Here is a 14,939-nt window from a genome sequence, read left to right as displayed (position 1 = left end):
GAAAGGACTGAATGTATGGTATTCCAGGCTCTTGCAAGGATTTCTTAGTAATTGCAGGTAGTTATAGACCATGTATGGAGTTTCATGACATGCTTCCATTGATATGTATACCATACAATGGGTCCCACAAGTATCTCAATCCATTAGGAGGTCAAATAGTGAAAATTTTATCAAAGATTAGTCATAGAAAATTAAGTTTAAAAACATTTCTATATTAATTTTGTAAGAGTGTTCTATAGCTCATTTTGAAGAGGTCATCCTACCCTTAGTTTTGAATAAAAGGTCATTTTGTAAGAGTGTTCTATAGCTCATTTTGAAGAGGTCATCCTACCCTTAGTTTTGAATAAAAGACTTCTCAATTGGAGTTGCGCGTTGAATGTTATTGTAATTTTAGTACAAGGAGGTCTTGCGGATTGCATTAAAAATGACAAGGCATAGAGGAAAATGAAAGGCCCAAGAGGAAAGTAAAAGGGAGATAAGGGATTCCTAGTCATCTATGAATGAACCTAGCTCTGACCAAGAGTATGACGAGGAGATGCAAGAAGAAATACTTAGCATGAACCCCTACAACATACTAAATCATACCCTGTGTTAGCATGAACTTTGCCATTCATAATTGGTAGGAGCCTACCCACTTATCCTAGGATCACTTAAAATAATGGTGCCAACAAAATCCTAAGAAAAATCAAAGCCATCATGTCTCCTAGGATGTTGTGATCCTAGGATAAGTGGGTAGGCTCCTACCACTCCCATAATGGCAAGAATGTTTTCATTTTAGTGGATAGTGGTAGTATCCATAGTTTTGTAAATAAATCAACCATTGATAGGCTAAAATGCTTTTCCATGGGATTACAACATCCCTTTCAAGTACAAGTAGCTAATGGTGATTATGAAATGATCACTCAAATATGGTCTAAGGTACCCCGATATTTGGATGAGAATTATATGGCATCTATTGATTTCATTACAGTAGAGATGGGCCACCCCATTGATATTGTCTTGGGCTATGACTAGCTAAAACACTTGGGTACGATTTCTATGGACTTCTCTTAGCTATATATGGAGTTTGTCATAGAAGAATAACTCATATTCTTAGAGGGGGTTCATGCAAATAATGTAAAATTTCCGCTTATTATAACAAAGCAACTCAAGAGAAAATATAAGAAACGCTCGTAGATCTTTGTCTTGCACTTGAATAAGGAAGTCCCATATCAGCCTAAAAAATTATTGGTGAAGAATTAGCATTGAAAACTTTGTTAGAAGAGTACATATTTTGTTTAAAATGCTTACAGAACTCCTAAGAGGTAGGTGGATCACCCCGTTGATCTAGAGCCCCATTCTAAGCTAGTGAAAAAGTTGCCTTACAAGCTCTCAAAATGTGAGTGTGAAGAGGATCAAGGATTTACTTGAGATGAAGTTTATCGAGTTGAATTCTTCTCCTTATATATCCTTAGTCATCTTAGTCAAGAAGAAAGATGTTTTTTTAAGAATGTATATTGACTATACAGAGACCTCAATAAAATCACTATCAAGAATCCGTATGCCATTCTCACAATTGATGACTTGCTTAATGAGTTGAATGGGGTTACCAAGATAGATCTGAGATCTTGCTATCATTAGATTTATATGAGAGAGGGTGAAAATAATATTTAGATTGATAGTGGGCTTTACCATTTTCTTGTGATGCCATTTGGCTAGCCACTTTCCATAGCCTTATAAATAAAAAATTACACCTTTTGTTTGTGCCCATATTCTTTGATGATACTCTTATTTATAGCAAGTCGCTAGAAGAGTACTTGCCACATGTTAGAAGGGTGTTTGAGATATTGAGATAGAACATAGATTGTCTACTAAGAAGAGCAAGTGTGTATTCATGCACACATTAGTGGAGTACTTGGGCCACATTGTAAGTGAAAATGGGATTAAAGATTACCCCAAAAAGGTCCAATGTGTAAAGGATTGGCTCACACCCTCAAATACCACTTCCTTGTGTGTTTTTTGGGTCTCCCATTGTTTTATCTAAGATTCATCAAGCATTATGCAACCATTGCAGTACCCTTGACAAATAGGTTGAAGAAACAAACATTTTTTTGGATACAATTACTGATTGCAACTTTAAGTAGTTGAAGAAAATGCTCACTTCAACATGTATCCTGGTATACCCTAACATCTCAAAGTACTTTATCATCTAGTGTGATGCTAGTGGAAGGGGTATAAGTGTTGTTTTATTATAAGAGCATGGTATCATTGTGTTTGAGAGTCACAAACTTAATAAAAAGAAAGTAAAAATGAATATTTATGGCCATGAGATTTTTTCCCTCTTCATGCCATTTAGAACTGGCACCATCATCTTTATGGTAGCCGTTTTGGAGTAAAAAGTTACCATAGATGACTTAGAATACTTTGACTCCTAAGTAGAGGAGATGGATGGAAACCCTACAGAAAGGTGGATTTGACATCCCTCACATTAGAGGCGAAGATAATGTAGTGGCTGATTCACTCTCATGAATGTGGCCATGAAAAGTATCATTCATATTTAAACTGCATAGTGATTGGATTGAGGAGATTTAGGAAGTCTACTTATAGAATAAAGAATTCAACCATAGATGTTAGAAATTATAGCATGGGGTAATGGGCAAAAACTCCTAATATCAACTTAAGAATGGGATCCTATGGTCCCATGGTAAGATTGTTATTGTTAGAATGTTAGAAGATACTCATATGAACATGTACTTAGAGAATATCTAGGAAGACAATATCTAGATATTTAGGAGAACTAGATACGATGGATCTAGAACATGTGGATGATACTTTACTAAGAGAACCTACCATATCCACACCTTTATTGTATATATATGTGTACTCTTAGCTATTGCAATGTAAGTGTGTAAGCAAGTGTGCATTACAAGTGTGTGGTTCATTCTCCATCTCATTGTCTCATTATCTCTCTCTCTTTCTCTCACCATTACTTTCACTACATGGTATTAGAGTGCACAAAGATCTTGAGGGCCTAGGTTAGTAGCTTTCGGTTTTTTTCTACTCAAGTTAATCCTTAGATCCATTTCTTGCATGCAATCCCAAATCAATTGCTTTATATGTAGATTAGTGAAATTTAAGTCTATGTCAAGGTAAACTAACCTTATCCACATGCACCTTATTTTCATTATCTTGATCTCATTTTATCTTATCCACCTACTTCTCATCTATTCTTATCATCTTCACCTACTCTTGTCTTTTTCATTATCACCTCTCCTTACAAGAGAGAGATATTTGTTCTCTTTATCATTATAGTCATCCTTATCTCAGCTTATCTCCTCTCTCTACTTATCTATCCCTTTGGTCCTTTGCCATATTAAGGTCTAAACCCCTTTCTCACCCTCATTTGTGGCCCACCATCCATTACCCCCATTAAAGTTGTCACTAAATTGATTGCTTATTACACATTCTCTATTTAATAAATTCATGTCAATAAATTAATGACTCACTTTTCTTTAAGTGTTGATGATGATCTAGCATGGCCATGAGACCATTTAGAGACCAATATTCCTAGTACATCACTTAATGGGGTGATCAAAGCACTTTGACAGGGATATCTGGTACATGCAATACAAGTTATGAAGGGGGAAAGAAGTGTTTGCCAAGTGTAAGAGTGTACACAAGAACCAAGGAGTTATACATAAATGAAGATGGATTAAGTTCTAAGAAGAGGAAATGCATTAGCATTGTGTATATGTATTTATGTGTGCATTCGAGGATATCTAGGAATATTTACTTGTGTGTAATGAGCATTGCATTCATTTGGGGTCATCCTCTCCCTTACAAGTCAATGTCTAAGGTCTTTTCTTTCATTAAGAAAGACAAGAGAGGTAATTCTCTCACTAAGAAAGACAAGAGATGCAATCCTCTGGAAGTGAGGAGAGAAGTGATTTTCTCTTTCTAAGGTCTAAAAAGACTCAAGCTTTTTTGTGGAAGTCAATCTTAAGGTTGAGGCCCAAGGCAATTTAATGAACTCTCCTTAAGGTGGTTCCATGGACCACAAGTTAAGAGTACAGTTTGAGAAGCTTTTCTTAAAAAACAAAGACATGGTGAATCCATTTTTAAAATATCTCATGATAGAAAGAAAATCTCTAAAAAAGGGTCACATGGGTTATTGGAAACAACGAGATCTACAACTTTTGTGTTGGACGTTTTTTCATTCAAACAATGCATAGAGAGATATCTCGAAATTACTGCTCTAGAGTAGGTCCTGGAACAACCACATCTTGCATGAAGATCAACTCAAGTCTCTCTCAAAGAAGAGAAGCTCTTGAAGGCCTATAAAAGAGGAGGCTCTCCTAGGGTGTGGGAGAGGTAAAGGAAGCATCACTCTTCATGCATCCAAGAGGAGAAGAGAAGGTGCAAGTGCTGCAGAAGCTTTGTTGAAATCAAGTTCCAAGAGGAGAAGAGAAGGTGCAAGTGATGGGAAAGCTCTACTGAAATCAAATGCCAAGAGGAGAGCCCTACATATATTGTGTAGGAGAGAAGGAGACTCAAGAAGGATCAAAAGGTGCCAACTTCCAAGTTGTGCAAGTGTTAGTTGATTGTATACCGTGCAAGGAACCGTGATCTTGTTTCCAAGATCTACAAGTAAGAATTGGCTTATGTGTAATGGAGGAGCTTGCTCCTTGTCAATAATATAACTCCACAAGGGAGGAAATTGATCCATCTTCCAGTCCCTAGTGTGTTGCCAATTTCTCTAGCTCTCTCTCTCTCTCTCTCTCTCTCTCTCTCTCTCTCTCTCTCTCTACATCTTTCTTTTCTCTCATCTATTCTCACTCTGTGTGCCAGCATAATATTTTCTATATATATTTTAAGTATATAAGAAAGTCGAGCGTGTATCTCGGATCTTATAACAGTGGCATCAGAGAAGTTCTCTTTGCTTTTCTCAAATTAAAGGTGATCCTTGCAAGAAGAAGGTAAAGATGGCAATTGATGAAGTGCCTACAAGTGAGCAATTACAGGCTCAATTGATAGAGTATCATAGCTTGTTGGAAATTCCTGAAGTACGTCAATTGATTGATAGCTTAAGGGCAAGGGAAGAAGCTACTATGAAGGACCGAATCCTCCAAAAGATGGTGATACTGGAAGAAACACCATTGCACCAATTGATGGTGAAGGTGCAAAGCATCCAATTGTTGAGAAGCTTCCTAGAAGGAAGAAGGACTCTCGGGTCAAGAAGAATAAAAAGACCTCACCTCGAGTGAGGTGGATAAGGATGGAGTCATCTCTCTCAGCAACTAGCTACTCTCTTGATTACTCAAGTTCCTCCTTCTCCTCATCAACTTCTAGTTTCTACTCTCTTGGTTCTAAGTCTCGTACAATCCGCAAACCGACAAAGAGGGACCATAAGAGGAGTAAGCTTAACAAGACTAAGACTTTCAAGTCTGGGGATAAGGACATAAAGTTTGACTCTTACTCTGATAAGAGAGATATTGCTAAGGCATTAGCCTTTGTCAAGAAATTTGAAGTTGCTTTTTCTGATGGTAATTTCTCAAAAAGTCCAAGCTAAGGTATGTATGCATGCACTTGAAAGACACTGCTAGCAATTGGTGGTTGACTCTCATTTTGGAGGGAAGGAAACCCATGACTTGGGAAAAGTTCAAGAAGAAGTTTTATGCTTAGTTCTTGCCTCCTGATTTTGAGAATGATGTCAAGAAGGAGTGGGATTGGCTAGGTCAGAAAGAGCATGAGAAGGTCACTAGTTATGTGGACAAGTTTTGGTCTACTCTTCTCAAGGTTACTCCTTTCATGGAGATCACCAATGAAGAGAAGAAAAAAAAGTTCGAAGCTGGCCTACTCCCTCATTTACACAGAACCATGAAGGTGTATCCACATGAAACCTTATCTTGTATGATGGAGTCTGCCATCATAGTTGAAAGTTTGCATACACCTGGTACATCTCGAAAGTTGGAGATGAGTTCTTATAGAGCTAGACAAGAGTAGCTCTATGATCAACCAAGAGACATGACTAATCGAAGAAGACCTACCTTTACCCATGACCAACATTCAAAGCTAGAGGGTAATAAGAATAAGCGCAAGTATCTCTCACCCTCTGAGATACAAAAGTACAAAGAGAAAGGAAGGTGCTTTCTTTGTGGTGACTTAGGGCATATGAAGCTTGATTGTCCTCACAAAAGGAAGGAAGAAAATGTGGTTAAAGATCCTCCTCCTCCATCCTCAAATTCTATTCCGGATGTGTAAGCTAATACTCATTCAAATGAGAAGAAAAGACAACTCTTAAAGGGTTGGGGGACCCTCAACAACCAGCGAGATTTGATACTCTTTGATCCAGGTTCCACAGATAATTTTGTGTCAACGGATATTGTTGAAAGGCTACAAATTCCACCGGATCGATTGGGAACGCCAATTGGATTAGATGAAGGACTTACAACCAATTCTACTCCTATCCAAGGGAAGTTGAATCTTAGAATTGGGAATTACCGTGACCAAGAATCTTTCATACTTGCACCCATTGGTAACTGTGATGTTATCTTAGGCATGCCTTGGCATTACAAGATTAGACCTCTTCCTGATTTTGTTAAGAAGATCCTTTCATTTCAATTCAAGGGTCCGAACATAGTATGCATTGCTGATGCTCGAGATTGGCCTGTGCCAATGGTTAGTCATGTTAGCATTTCTAAAGAAATGAAGAAAGCTATTTTTGCATATATGATTTTTGTAAGAAAGTCAAAAGAAGCTAATGATTCAAGGGCACTTGATGCCTCTAATGAACACACCATATCAACTAATGCTTCTAAGTTTCAGACTTTAAAAGAACCCCTCTCTTTAATTGATCAAGCCAAATATGATTTTGTTAAACAATATGAATCTTTTTCTAGTGATTTACTCCGAGGAGAGTTACCTCCTAAGCGCCCAAAAGATCACACAATTGATCTTATCCGAGGCAGTTCACCACCTAACCAACCGCCTTACCAAGTAAGTGCAAGTTAGCAAGAGGAGATCCTAAAAAAAGTAAGCAAACTATTGGAAGAAGGGTTAGTTCAACCTAGCTCTTCTCCATACTGCCCAGACTTACTTGTTCAAAAGAAAGATGGTTCTTTCCCTATGTGCATAGACTACAGATCTTTGAACAAGATCACAATCAAGAATGTGTAGTCTTGAGATCAAGGCAACTACAAGCCTTTGAAAGAATTAAGTTTCTTATGACTCAAGAATCAGTTCTCATAGTTCCGGATCTTCAAAAACCTTTTGAAGTTCATTGCGATGCTTCTGGGGATTGCATTGGAGCTGTGCTTAACCAAGAGCATCATGCAGTAGCATTTGAGAGGTGACACCTCTACGATCATGAGCTACATGCTCCAGCATATGAGAAAGATCTTATGGAAGTGGTACATGATCTTCAAGTATGGAAACACTACTTGGTGCATATTTTGTTATTAAAGCAGATCACCAAAGTCTAAGATACTTCCTCACTTAGAAGAAGCTCTCAAAGAAACAGATGCATTGGGAAAATTTCTTATCTATGTTTCATTTTAAAATCCTTCATACATCTGAAACTAAGAATGTGGTAGCATATGCTCTATCACAATGACCTCGAGTGAATGCAATCACAATTGTTTACCATAATGAGTTCATGGATTTACCCAAAATGTATGCAATTGATTCCGACTTCTCAACCATATGGGATAAGTTTAACTTAGGTCAGTCAATTACACCTTACTCAATTTGAGATGGTTATTTGTATAATCATCAAGCAATTTGTATAGCATTACCATTGCGACACAAGATAATGGATGAAGCACATGTATCTCCATATGCTGGACATAGGAGTATTCTACCCACTGCTGTATTGGAAAGATATTTCTTTTGGCCCACTCTTAGAGCTGACATTAAAAGATATGTCCACGAGTGCAAGATATGCCAAAAAGTAAAGTATGACAGGCATAAACCACCTGGTCTACTAAAGCAATTAGCTATTCCCAATGAGCCTTGGGAAAGTATAACCATGGACTTTATCATGGAGCTTCCTCGCACACAAGCAGGCAACGATGCAATTCAGACTATCATTGATAGATTTAGTAAGCAAGCTCACTTTATACCTATGCAAAAGACAATCAAAGACGATCATATGGCTAAGCTATTCATTGCTCATATTTTCAAATATCATGGCATGCCTAAGTCCATTATAAGTGATTGAGATCCCTACATGACCAGCCTCTTTTGGCAAGCTCTCTTTGAGAACCTCGGGACAAAGTTAAAGTTTTCATCCTCTTATCATCCTCAAACAGATGGGCAAAGTGAAATTGATAATTCTACAATTCTAGACCTTTTGAAATCCTATGTCTCTAATAATCAAAGAGAATGGGAAAAGTATTTGCCTTTAGTAGAGTTTGCATACAATAATATGGTGCACTCTAGTACTGGTAAGGCACCCTTTGAGATCATCTATGGTAAGCCTCATTTACCACCCATCCTTCTTATGAAGGATAAGATCTTTGCAGAGAAGACGATTTTGTTAGAGACATTGATACATCTTTCACTCAAGTAAAAGTTTCTATCCAAAGAACACAAGAGAAATAGAAATGAGAAGCTGATAAGCATTGTTGTAAGTTAGTTCTCAATTTGGGACAATGTGTTCTTCTTAAGTTTGAGAAGACTCGCTTAAAGAAGGAAAAATGTCAAAAGGGTAAAGTGGTTAAGCTTTCTAATCGCTATTATGGCCCTTTGAAGACCACAGATAAGATAAACGATGTGACTTTTTGTTTGGATCTACGAAGTCATTGGAACATTCATAATGCTTTCCATATAAGTTTGCTATGTCCCTATAAAGTATATAACCCACGACTTGGAAAAAGTTCAAGAAGAATTTTTATGCTGAGTTCTTGCCTCCTGATTTTGAGAATGATGTCAAGAAGGATTGGGATTGGCTAGGCCAAAAAGAGCATGAGAAGGTCACTAGTTATGTGGACAAGTTTTGGTCTACTCTTCTCAAGGTTACTCCTTTCATGGAGATCACCAATGAAGAGAAGAAAAGAAAGTTTGAAGCTGGCCTACTCTCTCATTTACACAAAACCATGAAGGTGTATCCACATGAAACCTCATCTCGCATGATGGAGTCTGCCATCATAGTAGCTGAAAGTTTGCATAGACATGGTACATCTCGAAAGTTGGAGATGAGTTCTTATAGAGCTAGACAAGAGCAGCTCTATGATCAACCAAGAGACATGACTAATCAAAGAAGACCTACCTTTACCTAAGACCAATATTCAAAGCCAGTGGGTAATAAGAAGAAGCGCAAGTATCTCTCACCCTCTGAGATACAAAAGTACAAAGAGAAAGGAAGGTGCTTTCTTTGTGGTGACTTAGGGCATATGAAGCCTAATTTCCCTCACAAAAGGAATGGAGAAAATGTGGTTAAAGATCCTCCTCCGCCATCCTCAAATTCTATTCTGGATGCGTAAGCTAACACTCATTCAAATGAGAAGAAAAGACAACTCTTAAAGGGTTGGGGGTTCCTTAACAATCCACGAGTTTCAATACTCTTTGATCCAAGTTCCATAGATAATTTTGTGTCAAATGATATTTTTGAAAGACTACAAATCCCACTAGATTGATTGGGAACACCAATTGGATTAGGTTTGGCATTTGAAGGACTTACAACCAATTCTACTCCTATCCAAGGGAAGTTGAATCTTAGAATTGGGAATTACCATGACCAAGAATCTTTTCTACTTGCACCCATTGGTAACTATGATGTTATCTTAGGCATATCTTGGCATTACAAGATTAGACCTCTTTCTGATTTTTTTAAGAAAACCCTTCCATTTCAATTCAAGGGTCAGAACATAGTATGTATTGGTGATGTTGTAGATTGGCATGTTGCAATGGTTAGTCATGTTAGTATCTCTAAAGAAATGAAGAAAGCTATTTTTGCGTACATGATTTTTGTGACAGAGTCAACAGAAGCTAATGATTCAAGGGCACTTGATGCCTCTAATGGATACACACTCGACTTTATTATATACTTAAAATATATATGACGAATATTATGCTGGCACAAAGGGATAATAGATGAGGGAAAAGACAGATGTAGAGAGAGAGAGAGAGAGAGAGAGAGAGAGAGAGAGAGAGAGAGAGAGAGGGAGAGCAATTAGCAACACACTAGGGACTAGAAGATGGGCCAGTCCCCCCTTGTGGAGTTATATTATTGACAAGGAGCAAGCTCCTTCGTTACACATAAGCTAGTACTTATTTGTAGATCTTGGAAACAAGATCACGGTTCTTTGCACGGTATACAACTGGCTAACACTTGCACAACTTGGAAGTTGGCACATTTTGATCATTATTGAGTCTCCTTCTCTCTTACACAATATGTGTAGGGCTCTCCTCTTGGCGCTTGATTTCAACAGAGCTTCTGCAGCACTTGTACCTTCTCTTCTCCTCTATGCATGCAAAGTGATGCTTCCTTTACCTCTCTCACACCCAAGGAGAGCCTCCTCTTTTATAGGCTTTCAAGAGTTTCTCTTCTTGGTTGAGTTGATCTTCATGCAAGATGTGGTTGTTCCAGGACCTACTTTGGAGCACTAATTTCGAGATATCTCTCTATGCGTTGTTCGGATGAAAAAGCATCCAACACAAAAATTGTAGATCTCGTTGTTTCTGATAACTTACGCGTCCCATTTTTAGAGATCATCTTTCTATCACGAGATATTTTAAAAATGGATTCACCATGTTTTTTTAATAAAAAGAATAGCTTTCCAAACTGTACTCTTAACTTATGGTCCATGCAACCACCTCAAGGAGAGTTCACTAAATTGCATTGGGCCTCAACCTTAAGATTGACTTTCACACAAAAGCTTGTGTCTTTTTAGACCTTAGAAAGAGAAAATCACTTCTCTCCTCACTTCTAGAGGATCACGTCTCTTGTCTTTCTTAGTGAGAGAATTACCTCTCTTGTCTTTCTTAATGAAAGAAAAGACCTTAAACCTTGACTTGTAAGGGAGAGGATGACCCCAAATGAATGCAATGCTCATTACACACAAGTAAACATTCCCAGGCGTCCCTAGATGCACACATAAATACATATATAGAATGCTAATGCACTTCCTCTTCTTAGAACTTAATCCATCTTCATTTATGTGTAACTCCTTGGTTCTTGTGTACACTCTTACACTTGGTAGACACTTCTTCCCCCTTCATAACTTGTACTGCATGTACCAGATATCTCCGTCACAGTGCTCTGATCACCCCATTAAGTGATGCACTAGGAATATTAGTCTCTAAATGGTCTCATGGCCATGCTAGATCATCATCAACACTTAAAGAAAAGTGAGTCATTAATTTATTGACATGAATTTACTAAATGGAGAATGCGTAATAAGTAATCAATTTAGTGACATGGCTAAGCACGTTTAAGTGGTCCATCGAGAAATGAATCTAAGTGCGTCGCCGCCCGACACTCCCATGGAATGTTTTGGGGTTTATCGCTTAGGGTTTCCCAAGTCTCCCTTGCAAGGGAACATTTGCAGCCGAACCCACTAGGATCGACCTGAAATCTGGATTCCTAATTATTAAGGTCCCCTAATAGCATTCTAGTATCGAGTTTTAGACATCCTACTTTATACAAAGATACCCAATCCGAAGCAGATCCATATCGGACTTGATTCAAAGAGAATGGGAAATGAGAGGGATGCACCACTCAATCTCTCTACCCGTAGGGCATAGTCCCATTCTAGTCCCCTAAAACGGCATAAATCATGTTCTAATTTAACAATACCTAAAGTCAACGTGGTGATAAATCCTTTTGAGAAGCCTCCCAGTTCTTTAGGACCACCCTGTCGTAGGACGGACTCGTCAAGGATTTCGTCCACCCGCTTCTCTTGATAGCTTTAGTTTTCTAATTGGGTCCTACCACATTTATGTGTGACATTTAAAATCAGCTTCATTATTTAAGCCTTTTAGGGAATAGGGTTTGTTCGCTTAATTTATAGCATAGACACAAAAACAAAATAAGTAGTCCTTTTGACAAACAAGTTCTCTAACTTATCTTCAAGTTGATCTTTGTCTCTTGCCCATACAGGAGAATTATGTATCCCTTCTGTCCAACACAAGTCCCGGTCCAAATCACATGGCACCAAAATTTCCATCATATATCTAGAATAGGATCTTCTAATGCCTCTAGACATTGGGCTCACGGCAGTCTACAACTCCGTTCTGGACTTGGCAAGTGGTGTCCAGAGCTGCATTGACCCAAGCAATCTAGGAGTGAAACACAACTTCCGTGTTTGGCCTTTTTACCACTTGACCTTCGGCCCGTGAATCGAGCAGTGCCCTCTCGGGGTAATGTGCATTGTGATCTTGGAGATGATCCACCCATGCAAAATATCCTTCTTTAATTAATCCATTTAGGAATCAAGCACAATCAAGGTAATCAGTCTAATATTATCTTCTAGGAAAACATTCCTTTATTCCCCATGGCTACTTGTCATTGCTGACCCTTGCCATGCTTTTTTCATCAGACATAAGCACTTGGAATATTTATCCAATTTACAATACAACAATCAGTTGATTGTAAAAATCATTTAGGGTGTTGTTCATCAATCTAACAAACTAATTGTCAAGCACCTCCTGCACCCACAAATGCTGACATGCAAGAGAACAAATTTCTTCTCAAGCAAATTAAGGCACCCGAGTTTGATGGAGAACGAATAGACATCACAGTAGAGGCAGAGATATGGATTGAGTCGATGGATGATTATTTCTCTGGTTCAGGAAGTGCCTCCATGAGTCAAGCAATGATTGGCAAACTCAAGTGGGTTGACCAAGCTCGGTTATGGTGGAAGCAATGGTGCAAAGGTCAAGGTGTTTCTGAAGCCACTATTACATGGACTCAGTTGAAAGATGTTGCATGCCGACGATACCTTTTGCCAACCTACTAGACTTTGAAGATGAATGAATTCTTCAAGCTCAAGCAGCTCGAATTACCATTGGAAGCTTACTACTCAAAGTTTTTAACCCTACTAAAATATGTGCCACCTATGAATATTGCACAACAAGTATCCAAGATTTTCCATGGCCTGAACACTCCTCTGAACCACTGTCTTGAAGCAATGCACCCAACGGACTTGCAAGATGCATTATTCCAAGCGAGTCCAATCCTCGAAGAACTTAAATCGGGCAATTGTAACAAAGATGACTCTTGCGATTAGGTTAAGAGATGTCATACATGCAAAGAGATAGGGCACATCCGTAGGAGATATCCCTACCGTCAATTCTTCCATTGTAATGAGCTAGGACACATCCAAGCAGACTGCCCTGATCTAAGTCTAGAAGACATTGAGCCTCCAAGAAAACGAAGCTACACAGGTGTAGTCTCTGGATATATAGAGGAATCAGATGAAGACAAAGACCTAGAACCCACTACACCTTATTAGGAGGACTAAAAATTCTACAAGCTTAATCGACATGTAACACAACTTATATTGAGAATAAATCCTACTCTTGTAATAATATGAGTTGCACTACCTGAAACGTTAAGAGTAGCGTAGCGCATGCATGCTAGGTCCTAATCCACAGGCCCTAAGCCCCATTAATGCTTTTCTTCCCCAGTTTCTCTCGAGATGAGGACATCTCGATTTCTCTAAGGGGAGGAGGATGTAATATTTCCACGCAATAACAGTTAGTTGGTTAGATTGAAAGTTAGTTAGTCAATTAATAAGTTAGTAAGATTACTAACTAAAGATTAACTAAGGTAAAAAGTAACTAACATTAATAACTAATATTTTTTATTTAATTAAAAAATATACTTTAAAATAAATTGAGAGTCGTAAATCTGATATTTTTCTCGGATTGACAAGGACCGTAGCCACCCTTCATGGAAGTTACAACGTGAATGAGACTTATGAGCTATATTAATCACTAGTATTAATGTGTATAGTTTGGATGGTCCAAAAATATTATATTTTGGAAAAAACTAGTATATTTTAGATATTTTAGATATTATCTTAAAAAGATAGAGCTGAAAGTCATTTAAAAGAAAAGACAAGTGATATTTTAGTTAGTTTTGGAGTTTTTATAAAAAGAAAAAAATAAAGAAAAGTGACTGGTGAAATCGCACACACCTCAATCGCAGTCTATAGGTAGTAGACATGTAATGTGCCTGCCTATTGGCTATCCAAGCACGTTTTAGCAGTCCACTGAGAAATGAATCTAAGCGTTGCCACCCGGCACTCCCATGGAATGTTCCGAGGTTTGTTGCCTAGGGTTTCCCGAGTTCGCCTCGCAACGGAACGTTCGCGGCCAACGAACCCACTGGGATTGACCTGAAATCTGGGTTCCTAGTTGTCAAGGTCTCCTGGCAGCATTCTAGTGTCGGGTTTTGGGCATCCTACTTTACGCATAGATACCCAATCTAAAGCAGATCCATTCCACACTTCGTTTAAAGAGAATGGAAAATGAATCTTCCCCCACTCTAGCTATGCCCAAAGGTTCTACTATATACCCTATACGCAAGATTTTCTTAAATTCCTTACGTACTCCTGGAGAAAGTTTAATTAATTGCAAGAGATTCATGTGTGGTTTGACTTCGCAAAGGGAACTTGCTAGATTAAAGTCGTGGTAATTAGCCAAAGTTCTCTTCTCGTGCCAAACCATTCTCTCCTTTGGTCTTTCCATTGGCTTTGGTGCCTCTTTTTTAGCCTTTACCTTCTTTCTTGGCAATCCTTTATCCTCCTCGGGATCAACTTTACTACCAACAGGTCTTAACGATCCACCTTCCATATCAGGATTTAGGACTCGCTTTTCCCTAGCATCTTGCTTAGGGTTTCCCTCGATAGGTTTTACAATTCCTTTGTCACCCTCTTTAATCTTTTGACCTCTTGTTATGGCTTATAGATTAGAAGTTTCAGCATAATTAACACGTACAACCTCAATAAGGCTGA

Source organism: Lygodium microphyllum, chromosome 9 (genome assembly GCF_053477565.2).
Source record: "Lygodium microphyllum isolate KBCC chromosome 9, Lygodium_microphyllum_v1.1.10, whole genome shotgun sequence".
NCBI lineage: Eukaryota > Viridiplantae > Streptophyta > Polypodiopsida > Schizaeales > Lygodiaceae > Lygodium > Lygodium microphyllum.
The sequence above is the reverse complement of the archived record's forward strand: the minus strand, read 5'-3'. Positions refer to the sequence as shown.